At 40.9% G+C, this 17,677-nt stretch overlaps 1 protein-coding gene across 9 annotated transcripts in view; it reads left to right on the top strand.

The window, feature by feature from the left end:
• RHBDF2 (rhomboid 5 homolog 2) overlaps window positions 1–17,677 on the top strand; it is a 76,924-nt gene that overhangs the window by 14,295 nt on the left and 44,952 nt on the right. For 2 of the 9 annotated variants that reach the window (XM_088133403.1, XM_088133405.1), the window contains one exon: window positions 11,108–11,381. The exons of the other annotated variants lie outside the window; for them this stretch is intronic. The gene's annotated coding sequence lies outside the window, so the exon portion shown is untranslated. The remainder of the gene's footprint in view (window positions 1–11,107; window positions 11,382–17,677) is intronic. 9 annotated transcript variants of the gene reach the window in all.

The following is a 17,677-nucleotide window of genomic DNA, read 5'->3' as shown; positions in this document are numbered from 1 at the left end:
TGTCAATTACATGTACATTCCAACCTAACCTCTAGAAGTTTGTGTTGCTGGAAGTACCTGATAACTAGTACCTGAACATACTAGTTAGTGTGGGAGGGGCTTTGCTTAGTTTTAGGATTCACATGACTCCTTGTGGCAACCACGAGAAAGCTATCTGCTTGCTTGTGTATTTTCAAGAAACCAGTTTTGGTGGTGCCGTTACATCTTTTTAGTTGCTGTTGGGCTTCCTTCCCCTTCTTCAAATGACGTTTCTCATTAGCATGAGGGCTCTTATCCAGTCAGAAACCAGCTCTATTTTGGCTGTTCCAGGGCTTTCAAAGAGAGCAATTAAAATGCCAGGAGCCTGTGGAGAATTGACTATTGTCAGATGTCCATTGGCAACTTCAGTAGACCATGTTGGTAGCTAGTTGTTGCCAAATGGCATATAAATTTAATAAGTAAGTAAATAAATAAATATGCATGCAGTGGACCCAAGCTGAATAGACTTTATAATGGTGAAGTCACCTACCACAATGGGTGAACTGTGGCAATGACCTGAGGATGCCCAGTCCTAGTGCTGACCCTTTGTGGTCCCTTCCCCCCACATGAACAGAGAAGTTTAGAAATTTCTGTTCCTGATTTGCAATGTACTGAATTCTAATGGGTTCAGGTAAAACTATGATTTGCTATTAATTAGAAATGCCATCCAGCCTGGTGCTCTGTAGTTCTTCCTTTCACATTCAGAGGAAGGGAAAAACCAAATGTAAAACTCAAGGCTCTTGAGTTTGTATTTGCAGACCATGATACAACTAGTGATTTACCAAGCCTATCCTGTGATTAAGAAAAATGCACAGGGAAATCTGTTCACACCTAATGTGGATCTCTGGAGGGCCAGCAAGTCCATGTAAGAGGTTGGGGTTGGACTTTGGTGTCTGGGATCAAAAACCAGTTCATAATCTAAATGATTTGTCCATGTGTATCATGATTATTTTAAAAGAATTCAGTTACCAGTTGAGGTTCAGATTCAAAATCAAAGTTAGCCAGGAGATCAAAAAATAAATACTGTCAGCTGAATTTAAGGCTGTCCAGGTGGCCTTACTATTTGTGGCTCCTTTATTCTTTTTTCTGTTTTGAATCACTGTAAATATTACAAACTTCCTTGACGAATAGCACTTCCTGTGTGAAAATTGGCAGGTGGTCTCTGGAGAATAAGGGGATAGGACTCTTTCTCTTCTGAGGCTACTTTCCCTTGGCAGATTGCATGGCTGAATGGTGGCTAAAGTGGAAACCACAACCCCTGATAAAGATGGCCACCTTCTTGTTCTGGCCACTCCTTTTCCCCCATCAGCCTGGGCTTTGAATTTATCCTTTGCAGGGAGCTGCATGAAATTAGTCATTAGAATTGCAGGTTGGCTACACACCCCATAAGCTGTTGTTCAGCATTCTGCATGGATTCTGTATGCTTGTGGGTTCTGTATGTGACCTCTATGCCAGTTGCACACTATTTCCATAGCAATCCTGATTGTGCTTCAGTTGTTGTAGGAGATAGTAAAAAGGACATGTAAAGCAGATACAACTTGCACTCCCAAGCCTCTCCAAAGTCCCTAGAGCAAATAAATATTTAAAGTGTTAGAAAGTGTGTGTGTAGGCCTTTGAGTCAATTTTGAGTCAGTTGACTGCCTGAGCTAGTCCCTGCAGTTTTCTTGGCAAGGTTTTTTGGAAGTGGTTTGCCCCTTGCCTGCTTCCTAGGGCTGAGAGAGAGGGACTGGCCCAAGGCCACCCAGCTGGCTTTGTGCCCAAGGCAGGACTAGAACTCCAGGTCTCCCCATTTCTAGCCTTTGCCTTAACCACTACAGCAACTGGCTCTAATGTGTTAGAAAGCGGGAATTATTAAATATGTGAAGAATGAATATGTTACCTATATATTTTCATTTCAATTCAATATAGATTAAATTAATCCAGATTAAGTTTTTGTCTGGAAAGTGCAGGCCCCAGCACCAAGTGCCACCTTCCCTGAAAGACAGAGTACATGCTTCTCCTAAAGCCACAAACCAGCATTGGGGCATGCTTTTGTGATTGGTTTAGAAATAGTTATGGTTAACAAAGACTGTAAATTGAGATCATCTCAGTTTGGAAGGTTACTTACTTGAAGGGAACATCTTGGAAGAAAGGACTGTGAAGACGATGGAGTTAGCTGAGATGGCAAAATTGACAGCTTTGCTTAGAGAAAAAACATTGACTAACTAATGCCAATTGGAAGCCCCTTTTGGACTTTTTGCAGGAGGCAGAAAAAAATGAAATTATGATTTATGGATTTGATGATTAGTTAAAATAATAGATTATACAAAATATGTATGTTAAGATGTAATTTTAGAGTAAGAGGTCACTATATGATTTATCTATATCTCCTGTATAAGAAGTCGGAAGTCATTCTTGTAATTTTTCCTTTTCTCCCTTTTCTTTAATTTTTATCACTTTTGTATTCTTTATTTCTAACTCTCTTGTTTTCTACTTCTCTCTTTGTATATGAGTTCTTGTTTGCTTTTATCTGTATGCTTTTTATAACTTCTTATAAAAAAAGGGCAACATCTTGGCACGTGTGTTAAAACAGAACATTAGTATTTTTGTAAGGAAAAGGTAAGGTGGGTTTGGAAAACCATTTCGGAAGGGTTGAGTGGAACATGATTTCAAATGAAACTGTTACTTCCCAAGCGTTCTTGTCTTTGAAAGGATTCCTTTCATCCATTGGGCCTTATCGACAAAACTGCTCTTTGCTGGGTACACAGACTAGCAATCTATGCAGCCAAGAAGGGGCTCTGCTTTAGGTTTTGGAGAAAAGATGAAGAGACTGGACCTGGCCATGTTTGTCTTTTGTAGCCTTTTCATGAACCGACAGCCGCCTCTTCCTCCCTTGGCTTCTCTGTGAGCAAACAGTTCCCTAATGCTGGGTAGGGAAATGCCTGGGTGAGGCAGCCCTTAGAATGGGGGAAAAGCCTGCTCATTTTAGACCTCTCTTGCATAGCGTGCAGGACAGACGCTATTTCTTAAAGGTTTGCTGACGCATTATAATAGTGCCAGGGTTAGCCATTATTTCAGAGAAAGGTCAACGGCATATGTGCGTGTTACTTTTGATAGAGTAGTTCAAGGCCTTCGAGCTACGCAGAGGCAATTTATAGCTGCCCAGAGAAAATGCATTGTGTTAGAGTCTGTGGGCCATATGATGCTTTCAGCTTCCTGTTGTGGGGATGGGATCAATATCCGGCAGAGGAAAACTCACAGCTGGAACAAAGTTAACAAGGTTGCTATTTGTACAGTTGTTTCCTGCTCAGAGATGAGGATCGCCATTCCCTTTCTTTCCAGTGTTTGGGCAATGTGGGGCTATATTTCTCTCCCACCTATCTTCAAAGGAGCTTAAGGCAACGTGCGTGGGCTCACCCTCCTTTTTATTCTCATGGCAACCTTATCAGGTAGGTTGGTCTGAGAGATTGTAACTGACCCAGGTCATCCTTAAACTACCCCCTCCGTTTTAGTGTCAGAACTCCCTTGGGTGGAGCATTAGGGCTGAGAGATCATCCATGTGTGAAGGGGAATTTCAAACTGGGCCTCGCCCAACACCAGCAGCAGGTGCACCATGATGACTCCCTGGCCGTAGCCCATCTCTTTTGGTAAACCATAGCATGTTTAAAACAAAGTGGAAAGAACAAAGAGAACCACTGTGGCAAAATGGTGAAGGTCCTCAACCAAACAAACCATAAGCTGCCTAATGAAAGCCGGGGAGCTAGCCAAATGCAGTGGTCTGTTTCTGTGATAGGGTCAGATCTGGAAACAGTAACTAAGTGCTGGCTGGATTGTAATCCTGATTTCCAACTGGTTTTGCAGCATTACTGACAACCTGTGCTGTGCCAACACATAAGTTCCTCCCTTTCTAGTAAATGAGAACATGTGCTCGAAGCCTTCCCTTGATTAACAACAGGAAGCAGACTTGACAGAGACAGATCATTGTGCAAACTTGAATATCCTGGGAGCTGGGTCAGGCAGCATCAAATGCCTGTTGCCTGCAAGATTGTGCACATCTGCAACTCCCCAGTCCTTTCTGAAAGTATTGTTATCTACTAAAAAAAGTCAATAAACTCAGTACTGTACTTATCTGCTGATTACATCTTTAACTCTAGGGCAGCAATTCATGAGAGAGCTTCTGGGAGATAAGAGAGAAGTCTATGCCCTATGGACCAGTTTCAACCTTACCTGTTTTCCTACATGGAGAATGGCTTATAAAAACTGAAATATATAGTATACTGGTCCTTCTGAACGAAGGCAATGGCAGCAAGGATCTGCTACTCATTTCCTACAATGCACAATTCAGAGTAATGTCTTCTGTGTATATTCTTCCATGATTTTTTTTTTTTGGAAAGTCATACAAATATTGGCCAATTCATCTTGTGCATTCCTTTTGTATGCCTCCTTCATGAGTTTTTACAGTTGAGTGGCTTGCCACTCCTTTAAAAACACACACGGTCACATTTGTTTTCAATACCTGAGAGCTGAGGGGGGCATAGTAATACTGTAATGCCGTCAGAAGAAGAAAGCTGGAATTTTGCTTCATTGTTTTGCAGTTTTTAGAAATAGGGATGGGCAGGTGAATAAAATAGATGAAATCCACTGAAGGCTTTATGTTCCTATTTTTACTGCTTATTCTTTAAAAAAGAGCAGAAAATCTTTTTACTTTGTTAATGTACATACAGTGGTACCTCGGGTCACGAACTTAATTCATTCCACGACTCTGGTCGCAACCCAAATTGGTCGCAACCCGAATCAAATTTTCCCATAAGGTTCAATGTAAATATGGTTAATCCGTTCTGACCCCTACGAATTTGGTCGCCAACTGATTTTGGTCGCGACCCGAATCAAATTTTCCCATAAGGTTCAATGTAAATACGGTTAATCCGTTCTGAACCATATGTATTTTTTTTAAAAAACCACAAAAATATGAAACAAAGTAAAGTACAGTGCAGTACGAAGAGAGAGAACACTAACCTTGCTCAAGGCGACTTCTGGCATGGAGAACAAGAAGGCGGGTGGGGAGGTGGTTATTATTTGGAGGGAGAGTCCCCCTCCCTACAGGAAGCCACGACCACGTGTCACAGCAGGGAAAATGTCCGCGGATCCAGTTCATCACCTGATGCGGAGTTGGCGAACGGAAGCAAAATTTTGCGAACAGTGCTGGTCGCGAACCGAATTGTTTGTGAACAGAAGCGTTCGTGACCCAAGGTACCACTGTACTTCCAAATCTTGGTATCTCTAGGCATCTTAGAATTTTTGAGTGGGTGGTTTGGCTGCAAAAAAGGAATCTGGGGAGTAAATGCACATTGCTCACCTCTACCCAGAGAATAGGATAGGATTAATATTGCCATCCCCTCAGTCTTCAGTATCTTCTTGAATTATAGGGGAAGAAATAGGGTGATCTCTGCAAACCTGATCTGCAGTCTTCAGTTTAAGCCAGATCCTAAATATTCCCCCCCAAATGTTTTTTTTGTTTTTTTCTACTCAGTTAATAAAAACAAAGAAAAAGAATACACAAAATTATAAAAGGCTTAAAAAGGCACAAAAATATAATATATTTGTGTGTGTGTGTGTGTGTGTGTGTGTGTGTATCAATAAACTGATGCCATGATTCATTAAAGTCACCCATAGCTGATCTGTATTAATCAGTTCTGTGAAAAGTTGGAGCCATATCTTTGTGATTATAAGTCCATTTTCTTTGTCCAAAAGTCAAAAATAAAGTGTTAACTTCACTGCATCTCCAACAACATAAATGCAAGATCATTTCTAAAATATTATTTCTTGTTGAAAAGGAAACAATCTAAAATCAGCTGAAATTTTTGGGTTTTTTTAAATAATGTCTTTTTTATTGATTATATAAGACATGAAAGAAAAAAAAACTGCCAAAAAGATACATATACATATTCAAAGAATTGTTTAAAAAGTTAAAAAGCAAAACAAAAAGAATTAAAAAAAATTAAAAGGGCATTCTGGTAGTTCCCCCTTTCTCCCTCCCCCCCTTTTCTTTCCCCCCAGCTACTAATTGTTACTTGAATATTTTTATACTTTACTTTGGACATTATTCTTATCTGTTTGGATCATTGTAATTGTTGTTATTATTAAACAGTTTTTCTTCATGAAGTTTCAAGAACTTCAAGAAACCCTATTAGCTCCAAGTGTTGTTTTGTCTAATAAAACTTTGTCCGAATGGTCCACTACAACATTCTGCGAGGCCTGGGGACTTGGATCATCCTCTCGTTATACTTTAGGTCATGGGAATTTCCTTGGTGTGCATCATTGCCACTGCTTTTCAGCCTTGTAATTCTGTAAACAAGATGTTGGCTGCCCCCTCTACTTTTTCCAGAGCTTCTGCAGCAGCTGCTTGACACCCACAAGTGAGTTCCCAGCAGGCTTCTACAGCTGCCTCTCACTTTCCAAAGAGTGGGTGATGTTTCACATTCCCCTCTCAGATCAAGAACTCTTTTACTGCCCATCTCACCATCTGTGTTTTATCCCGTCAGTGTCCATGGCGTCAGTGGACCGTGGAGAACCCTCTCAACATTGTAAGCAGTGATGGAGGGGTATGGTGTGCTGACTCAATACTTCAAAAACTCTGCCGGCTTCCTCCCCTTGTCCCCATTTAGTGCTGCAGTGGAAACATTTTTAGTGGCTTCTTTACAGTGTGTGGTTGGTTTGCTTTCTCAAAAGCAAAAGATCCAAAGCACAGTCTGACACTCAAACACCGTAAGAAAAAGTATATTAGCTTTCTGGAACTGTAATTGATAGCAAAAAGAAGCAGTTCCATTGTGTGTATGTGCATGTAGGTGTGCGCATAGTGGAAATGTTCCAGCTCAGATTCTTATACAGATTCCTAATTATGGATGCTGTTGGACTCCAGTGATATGATGTAAAATACTGAATCATGCAAGAATTTCGTATCCCTCCAAATGCAGTTTCTGAGCATTACAAGCAAGGTTAAAGGCTTGTAATGAATAAGCAATTTGTTTCTTTAAGCTGAAAAGCATCCACTCATTTTTTTTTCTTTTTAAAGAAAGCCTAAAGGATACAGACTGATGAGAATTATGTTTTTAAAAAGTATGGCTTTCTGCTTTCAAAATGTTTGCCTGTTTTCCCCCTCCCCTGACCCATTTATAACATGTGTCTTTGACATATGTAGTTGTACTGTATGTCTGAGTATGAAAATCTTTGAATGGGGTGAGGGCGGGATCTTGCTTCTACCCATGCTCACACCTCTGCGTTGATCATGTGAACAAAGGCATAGGTTTCTCTGTCTTCATTGGTTCAGCAGGGAGCCCCAACTTTTAAAGGAAAACATAAAGTCCTTAGCTTGCATCTGGTAATGGCCCACAACATAACCAGTATGTGGTTGTAGGGGCTATGGGACCCCTGACATCATGTAGCATATTCTTCCATTTTTGTTTGTGGTGGGCCGGTTGTTTTCCGTCTATTGGACTGAGTCTTGAGTTTTGCTAGATTTTCTTCCACCTGCTTCAGCCAAGTTTTATTTGGAGCTGATTGCTAAACTTTCCAACCCAAGGGGTAGAATCAGTAAGAAAGTCAGCATGAGGCCACGCCGCAGATGTGTCCAAACCGCTACACTGAATCTTTCTGAATGTCAAAGAAAGCATTGATGGAGTGTGCATAGATCCATCGTGATAGAGACAGATATCTCTAGATGCAATAGACTTATTGGATGAGTGCATGACATGATCCCTGATTAAATTCTGTAGAACTTTCCTAATCGATAGAAACATGTGGAATCACATGTTTGAATCACATAATTGAATCAGTCCTAAAATGCTACATAATGGTGCCGTTGAAACTAAATTATATATTTTTGCTAGTAAAGCAGGAGATGCTTTTCAGACTCTTGATTCTGTAGCTCCAGTTCTGCAATACTGCTTTGAACCTTAGGAGGAGGATATATTTTAGATGTTTTGTAAAGTTTCCCCCTTGCTCTAACAATCCGGAGTTTGGAAAGTTTTGTTTTAACTAAAAATAGAATTGTAGCTATCAGGGCCTCACCTTGCTCTGGGTTTCTTGCCCTGGGTTTGTTTGTTTGTTTATTATTAAATTTCTATGCCGTCCATCTCCCCGCAACGGGTGACTTAGCCCCAGCAGAGGGAATGGAGAGAGCTACTTCAGGTGGCTGCATTCTAGAACATTTTAGTACCTTCTCATGGACTTTTTTTTTTCTTTTTGCAAGTGTCTAGCAAACCCTTCTCAACTGGGTGACTTCCTCTCAGACCTTCAAGGTAGGCCAGGTCAGGAAACAGACACCAAAAGAAATTCTAGAACTCTACTTTATTGGCTATAATAATAGAATATTGAAAGCCTAATAGTGTTTCCCTCTTATATCAATGGGAGTCAAAGGGGAGCAAGTTTAGATTTCTTTCTCATGCTGTCTTATTTTCCCAGACTGAGCTCATGTTTTGCTAATGATCTCTGCATATCTTCTCCAAGGTCATCTCTGTGTTCCTCTACACCTCCAGACATGTTGGACTGCAACCCCCTTAATTCCCAGCCAACAGCATAGGCTTCAGTCATACTGATCAAGAATTATGGGAGTTCTAGTCCAAAATGTCTGGAGCCCCCAGGTTGGGGAAGGTTGGGCTAGCTATCTAAAGTGGTTCAAGTGAATATACGAGATTAAAACTCAAATATTTCTGCATCAAAAATGTGTTAATTCTGTAACTTTTTCTCAGGCCACATAGCACCAAGAGGAAAAGACATGAGCAAAACGTAATTGTCAAACCACAAGGTTTGGCAGGTGGATGACAAATTAGGATAGCATTTTTAGTGGATTAGTTTTCTGCTGGAGTTCAGGTGTAGCAGGAAAACAAAGGGGTTGCTGGAGATGGACTTTGCAGTTACAAAATTTGCACAAATGTTCCGGTATTTGCTTTTCTTCTTGTTCTTTTTACTGTGCATCAGTGAAAATGTATATTTTGAAGATCAGAAGAAAGAGGCTCCAGAGATTATGTGATCCCATTGAAAAAGTAGCCAATTTGTCCATCAGGCTGGGTTGTTTAAGAATATATTGCTCAGATTGCTCCATGTCAGCATCTAGGAGAAGATGGGGGCTGTCAAGTGTCTGTTGAATCAGTAGTGTAGAGTGCTTCCAAATGAGACTCTTAAATTGTGCAATTGCCTTGCTTTGTTTATGGAATTGTTGGGGGTGAGAGCAGATGCTTCCACGCATTCCTGATGTTCTTCCATCACTACTTTTTAAGAGGAAATGTGAATTGCAGCCAATGATTGTTTTGATTGTTACTACTAAAACCCTCCATCCAAAGGTACCGTAGGACCAAGGAATTGCAGTACAGTATTTGGAAACATGGAAGAGGCTGCTGTCTGTTCCATAAAGCTGGTGAGAAGATCTCTGCCAGCTAAGGGGCCTTTGTTTTTCTGATTCTGTTTCAAGCTGTTGTATGGAAATAAAAAATTTAAAAGGGCTGCTTCCTTTTGATGTATAGCTCTGTGTATATATATATACACACACATACACAAACACGTGTGTGTGTGTGTATTTATTCATTCATTGCCTGGCATTAGGGTAGATGATGCAGTGGTGAATTTGCTGCAGCTTCGTATGTGCATGGTTAGCCCTTCTTGAACCAGAAATCCTTCACAATGGAATTGTTTCTTGATCAGGTTGCTGCCCGCCTGATGCATTTCTGATGAAGTTCTGTGCAGTACTGTAGTTAAGTATTGATGATTCTGCTGTTTTTTTCACCAGCTGAGAATCATGATGGATCAGTTATATTCTTTTGAAAGCACCTAAGGAGGAGAATGCTTCTGGAAATGTGGGCTCACTTTTTTTTTTTTTTTTAAAAGAGGCCATTTCAAGCTCTGTAGCCTTCAGGTTCCTGTAAAAGAGTTAAAAGCTACATAAATACTAGGTGGATCCTTGTGTTTTTACATGGGAGGCTTAAAGTAGTTGACTTTTTAAATGAATCTGTAACTATTTTAGGTTCCCAACCATAAATCTTATGGTTGTTAATTTTGTTTCTGTACAATCTCTTCTCTATCTTTCATGGACACACCATCAGAGTTGTTTTGGTCTCTTAGAAGTTTTAATGTTGTAGAGAAGTGGTGAGATCAGTGTTCCCTGTCCTCTGAGTAAATCTGGCACAAATCACAACCTAAAGACAGACAAAGTGGAATTCAAAAGTGAATAAATAATTTAACTCAGATTTTCCCCAGTTGGCTGGGCCATGCCACCTATGGGTGATGAGAGATGTATTCCAACACATCTGAAAGGCACTTGGGTGAACAAGGCTGGATAATGTAACTTGGTTAGAGGGACTCTGAAACTGAATGCTTTTATTGCTTGGACAGGAGAATATAGGTTACAAGTCATGACTTGCTTGTACATTGCCACTAACAGGTGGCATATGCAGGTTGCCAATTCACATTTTTGCTGCCAAAAGGATCACCATATCATTGTTTCCTGCAATTCTCATGCCAGCACTATTGGATCCTGGAGGATTTTTGTTTTGGTGAGGGAAATTCTATGTGGTGGGGAAAATAATAGGATGGGCCATGCCCAGGCGTAATCTAGCTAATTCACTCTGGGTCCTGAAAGTTGGTTGCTAGCAAAATTAGATAACATTTAACAGCAAGGGCAGAGGAAGTGAGCTGGAAAAGACAGGCCTGAGGGCATAATCAGAGAGAGGATCAGAATTTCAGGTGGAACTTGGAGAGGGAGAATAGGCAGTTCTAGATGTAAGGTCATGCAGAAAAGGATAGTGTGGGGGAGAGGTCTGGGTACCCAGACGTTAGGTGGCAGAGAAACTGAGCACCCTGTGCTTGAACAGGAATCACCTCTGGTCTGCAATTCTGCATATGTTTTCCTGGGAACACATTCTGCAGCCTCTCATGGGTCCCTTCTCCTGAGGAGACTTGTGCAGGTGTGAAGTATTGTCAGAAACAATTACTGCCTAATTTAGCTAATACCCCTGGCCATGTTCCTGTTCCAGAAAGCCTTTACATGATGAGAATTTTACAAAATGCTCTTTTTAATTATGAAAATGTGATCTCTCTCTCCTTTCTTCTCTTGTTCCAGCACATATACAGTATCTTATTTCCAGTGAAGAGCCAATTTGGTGTAGTGGTTAAGGCATCAGGCTAAAAACCAGGAGACTGTGAATTCTACTCCTGCCTTAGTCACGAAGTCAGCTGGGTGACCTTGGGCCAGTCACCCTCTCTCAGCCTTAGGAAGGAAGCAATGACAAACCACTTCTGAAATCTTGCCAAGAAAACTGCAGTGACCTGCCCAGGCAGTCGCCAGGAGTCAAGACTGACTCAAAGGCACCAAAAAAAAAAAAAAAACGGTGAAGGTAATGTGGCAATTTCAAATTAAATCAATGCATAAATAATTTAGGAAATAGGATTTCAACATTCAATTTCAAATTAAATCAATGCATAAATAATTTAGGAAACAGGATTTCAACATTCAACATTCACATATTTCTTTGTGTAATATGAACATTCCAGAAACTGCTTATTTTACAAGTGTGTCTTTCATGAGGAGATCAGCAAGTGACAAATGGTTGGCTTGCAACACTTCTCCTTCTAATATGACTTGTTCCTTCCTGTACCATTACCCTTTCCAGTAAAACTGCCTTTCTTTTCTCACTGTTACAGCTTTCATGCTCTAAGACAGAATACTCTCTGACATCCCTTTGTCTCTCCCAACTTTTCTGATTTAAGAAGTAGCACACTGGATAGTACATCTTTCTTTCTCCAGCAGTGAGGATTCACTAGGAAAATGACCGCAACATCAGACTCCAGCCAAAATGGAGATTTGATGGCTCACTAGTGGCTCCTCTTCTTCATACAAAGACATGTTGTTTCACATCCACATAGATGGCTCACCCTACTTCTTTGTTCTACTGTCCAGACCTAGGTAGTGATATTCTTGACCCTTTATAGTAAAGCTAATTGGGTGATATTTAAAAGACAGGCTTTATTTTACCCCCAGTTACACAGAGAGCATCTTGAGAATGCCATGTATTGGCTTAACATTGTAGTAGTCATTATATGTGAACCTGTGTTGATAGTCTGCTTGCTATGAAAATCAATTTCCATGTAATGAATTTCCTAGTCACCACAGACACCACCGACAGAGATTTGCTATGCCAGGGGTCCTTAATCTTTTTGAACCAGTGGGCAAATTCCAGATTTTGAGAACATATGGTCACTCTCACAACAGTTGCCCTGGATAGCATGGCTAGTCACAAAATATCCATTTAGCAGGAGACTAATGAGTGAAACTGCTTTATCCTTCAAGATCCTTTCTATCATTTCAGTTAACCTTTATATTTTCTCTGGGCAGGTAGGAATTTCCAAACAAATCATTGGTGTGCAGCCACCCTCTTCTTTTCTAACTATGCCTTTGAACCTCTTCTGGGGGTTCAGAGCTGATGCTTTGCTTTGTAATATGCGAGCTTCCCATTTCTTATTAGAATAATTAGAGTAGAAAATTAGGTGGACCCTGATGACACTAAGGGAAATATATGAAATAAACTGCCTCCCAAAGATATTCTTGTTGGAGGCTCAGTCAGTACAACATGAAAATGAATGGGAAATCCAGAAGCCGATGAACTATAATCCTAGTGCTCCTCTGCATAGGCCATGTGGAACTCAATTGTGTGGACAAGGATGAAACGTTTAGCTTCTCCTGGGTATGTGTGACATGCAGATAGTTACAAAAGGCCAGTCTTTGGGCCAATGTGCATCTACTCTGGGAATTCTCCATTCCAGGTCCTTAGCTTAAACCATGAGTAGTGATTAAGGTATTGGACTAGGGCTGAGAAGACCCAAGTTAGTGGAAACTCACTAGATGATTTTGGGGCCAGTCATTATCTGACATCCCAAGCCATTCTCATAGATACTGTTGAGGGAATAAATGGAAGAGATAGTGTAGGATATACAGTAATCAGTGAAATACATAAAGCAATAGGTTGGGATAAGGCATTGTGCAGAGAACATTTCCAGTGAATGTTAAATAAAGCACATGGGGACACAAAACTTCTTGGATCAAGGATTTGAGGAATAGGTTATGGGCCACGTCATGGCAGGGTACAAATGTGTCCAAAATAGAAAGAGACTGGCTCAGAGTGGAAGCTACATTTTCTTAAACTTTATCCATTTTTCTCCTGTGTCACTTCCCACTCTCACCCACTCTATCTTTTATCTTCCATGTTCTTCAATGTTACCAGTGGCAATTGGCAAGGTGATTACAGTGGCACTAAAAGCATTGGAGGACTCTGTGTAGTCCTTGAGCCATAGTAATGTCTCTGTGATTCAGCAGAGTCCTCATGGTTTTTGGTCTAGGAACCACAAAAGCTGGGTTTTCTTGAACTCAAGGCTTCCCCCTATCAGGAGGTATAGTTCCTGAACAGTGTAATCTTTCCTGGTTTTCTTTTTTGCATCCCATGCTCATCTCTCAATACTCCACATCAAAAGAAGTTGAAATTGGTAAGATTGTTTCCATTCCCCTTTCTACCACCAGCTGTGCTTCCCTGGAGTTAAAGCTTTCCATAGATGGAAGAAGCTGTTCTATCCACAGGAGACAGATTTTGAATCCCAGTCAATGAACTGAAGCCAATTAGCTTGCAAGTAATTATATTTATTCATGTGGCCCATGTGGAAAAATCCTTTCTTACTATTTTAGAAAAGGTTAAGTAACTCTCCTTTGAGTTAAGCTTGACTCGTGCTCACTTTGTGAACATGTCTGTGTAGTCTTCCTGGGCACAATGTGGAAGTGGTTTACCACTGGCATTTTCCAGGATGTTTTTTCAACTTCCCATTTTAAAATAATAATTATATTAAACATTACACTTAGAAAGATAAAAACTAATACAAACTTGTGGTACAGCATGTGAGGATGGGCCTGCAAATTTTGCTTTATGGTATTAAAAAATAACGTGCATTCCTAGTTTGGGTAGAGGAGCACGTAGACTAGAGGAGCGTGTGCTGGAATGCTCCCACTGACATCACCACCACTAAGCTTCACTCCGCTGGGTCTTGAAAAAGACTCTCTCTGTAGTCCCTTGAGAGGAGGAAGAAAGCTCCTTTGAACAGCCAGTCTTGCTGCCACTCGGTTATCAGGAGCGGATTTCGTAGCTGAGGCATGTGTGACAAAGGGGCCCTTGATGGCAGTAGAGACAGGGCAGCAAGCCGCTTCTGAGAGCAGCTGACAATACAAGGATGACTAATGCACTTGAGTTCACTTCCTACATCACTTCTACCAAAGTTGCTGCTGCCTGTGATATTTTTAAAAGCTTTGTTCAGATAAATGCAATTAATGGGGCTTTGCTCTGGGCAGGGAAAGGGCTTTGATGGGGCAAACTAGAGACTCTCTCAATTCAGCATCATTTTCTTCCCTTTGCAACTGCAGTGTGACAAAGCTCAAACTGCCGCAAACTTTAAATCGGCTGGCTTCCCATGGGTAATGCAGTGAAGACAAGATTGTCCTTTTGTTCCAGATAATCCCAATTAAGTTGTAAGCATGCAAATATGATGCAGTTGTAACAACTGCTACCAATACTGCTGATGCTATTCATCATACTAGAGAGACTCTTTTGATTTATATTACTTACTATTGTCATCTTAAGCCGCAAACAATGGCTGTTGATAAGCCATAAAGAAGCATCTCTGAAAACAACAAGGTTCTACATTGTTTTTAATATGTAATTGTATTTGTCGACATTTGAACAGGCACCAGTGAGTGCTTATTTAGCATAATAGAATTATATGCTTTTTTGTCTGGGTAAATCATGGGGAGCCATACTTGAATTACACTGGTATATAAAAATGATTTCAAAAATTATAAGTTTAACTCCTGTAGGCCACTTAAAAATTCATACCTTGCATGTACAGTGGGGCAAATAAATAAATAAATTCTTTAAAAATCAGACAATGTGATTTTCTGGATTTTTTCCCCCATTTTGTCTCTCATAGTTGAGGTATACCTATGATGAAAATTACAGGCCTCTCTCATCTTTTTAAGTGGGAGAACTTGCACAATTGGTGGCTGACTAAATACTTTTTTGCCCCACTGTATGTTCCTGCCTGTTCCCACATTCATGCAAACAATTGAGACAGGTACAGATTATAAGCAAAACAAATGTCAGTACAGTAACAGAAAGATTGAGGCTTTGTACATGTTTCCCTGGGACTGGGAGCAGGGGAACAAATAGTGAAGGAAGGGGGGACAATTGCCCTGGGACCTACAGGCACAGGGGACCTGGGCTCCCTGTTATCCCATGCCTCTTTTTTTCTTAAATGACCTGGTTGCATGGGGCCTGGATAGGGGCCATAGTGGCATGGAAAAAAGGGAACCCGTGCTGCTCCCGAGGCATCTGTTGTTTTGGAAACTCTAGCAGGGCTCAGCTGTGCTGCTTCAATGTTAGCACGTTTCTTACTCTAACCCTAGTTCCTGGCACTGAAACCCACTAAAAAAAAAAAAAGCCTGTGTGAATCTTGCTGCTTTGATTATGCTCTGCAGTTTAGAGGCTTGACATTTACTCTTGGCAAGTAACAGTTAAGCACATAGTACAAGTTCACATTATGACTAAAATGTTCATGGAAAAAAATAAGATTAAAGCTAACAAGATATAAATAACAAACATTCCAAACAACACAGTTTTAACATAAGTTTATAATCAGCCAACACAGAAATAACTCCTGTAATTCACGTAAGCTCTCCCAGAGAGTTCCATCTTTAAACACTTCCAGAAGGATAACCACATGGGTGCAAGTCTACAGTAATCTCTAGAGGGAGGCTGTTGCATACGTTGGGCACAAATACTGGAAAAAAAACGCCTAGGGGACTCAGGTCACTTCACCTTCCAGACATGGAGAATCAGCAGCAGTTTCACCCAGGATACATGGAACATATGGGTTTGATTCTGGTTGGAGAATACAGTCCTGAAATCAAGCCGTAATGGGCTTTCTAGGTTAACATCAGCACTTTGAAATGCACCCAGAAGCAACAGAAACACAATGCAGGTCCTTCAGCCCTGATGTATTGACCTCATGGCAATGTGTACCTCACAACTAGGCTTCTGCATGCAGTACAAACAAGCTTCTGGGTGGTTTTCAAAGGCAGCCCCATGAGGAACACATTAGAGTAGTCCAAGCAAGTCATGAAGTTGGTGTATCAGTTACCATTGCTAAGCCTTCCTGCCTAGTATGGCAATGTCATGGTGTTGCTGGGGCATGTGTGTGCTGCAGTGAGATGCAAGTGATAAAAGGCTGTCAGGAAATGTGCATTTGCTGTATAACCTTAAACAATGATGTTAGATCTTATCATAAAATGACAATTTTAAAATGTTGGACTGACACTAATCAATGTTTGATTGTGCTGCATGAAACCATGACTCTTTACTTCTCTGTGACTTTTCTAATATTTTATTCCTTGTTTAAGCAATGGTTCCCAGAGAAGTTACGTCAAATTTTGTATTTCTTTTCTTGAATATGGCTTCAGAGGAGTAACCATGTTTGTCTTGTGCAGCCAAACAAAGAGCATTATAGCGCCTTAACGACTAACAATTTTTAATTGTGTAAACTGACCTGCTTTATTATGTATAATAATAAAGGCACTGGTAGTATGTCTATTTGTAGCTTGTTGTTTCTGAATCTCTCCTACTATAAAGCCATGGTTGGCTGCCAGCTCATATGGATAGCTTGATTGATAGCTTGATAGCTAGATAGCTTAATCTGTGGCTTGATTATGTCTAAAAATAAATTAATCTCAATTTTGTTTCTTCACACTGCTCAAGGCACCCACCAAGAAGCATTCATGGGTTGAAAAATGAGAGCCAGATGTCATTCAGACAGCTCAAAGTTCATGGGAGATACTATTTCAAACATTGGAGTTATTGCTAAAATGTCATGTCATTTGAAGTTCCTCTTTGCTGGGCCTTTGTAGCAACTTGTGATGTGGTGGGTCACTGCTGTGTGCAGCCAGGGTGATGTAGCACTGAAGGTTTTGAACTTGAGTTGGGAAGCCAGCCCTCAGCCATAGAAGTCCCTTGGGTGACTTTGGGACAGTCCTTCTCTCTCAGCCCAGCAAACCTCACAGGGAATTGGAGGAGGGTGTTCCATACAGGCTGCTTTGAATTCCTGGAGAAAAGGCAGGCTATAAATCTATCAGTAAAAAATAACGGCATTGCTTTTCTTGTTTTATGGATTGAGAACGGGAAGCATTTGACCAGAGCTACTTGGTGAGCTCATGCCTAAGACAGACCCAGACCTCAGTCAGTTGGGAGGATGTTAACACACTCCTGTGGGAATATGGAGGTTGGCTGCCATTTATTCCCACTTCTAGTGTTGCATGCAGCTTTCTCATAAACATACTTAATTGAGAATTGAGGTGGCACACTCTTAAAATAGCTGGAAGTTAATCGCTTGAAACTTCCCTATCCTCTGGCTAACGTGTGAGGAATGCTTTCCCTTCATTGTCCTTAAACTTTCATTCGGCAGAATAATTCAGACAGGTGTAGCCGCTGTCGTAGGCTTCTGATGGAGCCACACTGTGGTTTGCTGAATGAAACCTCTCCGATAGGCCGAGGTTTCCACTGCATTCCCTGGTGAGATGACAATGGGCAGGCCTCCTCCTCTTTAC

The sequence above is a fragment of the Python bivittatus genome, unplaced genomic scaffold (genome assembly GCF_059951505.1).
Source record: "Python bivittatus isolate LINGU-HERP-01145 unplaced genomic scaffold, Pbiv_v1 ctg000080_np1212, whole genome shotgun sequence".
NCBI classification, from domain to species: Eukaryota; Metazoa; Chordata; class Lepidosauria; order Squamata; family Pythonidae; genus Python; species Python bivittatus.
Note: the sequence above shows the minus strand (reverse complement) of the source record. Positions and strands in the feature narration are given on the sequence as shown.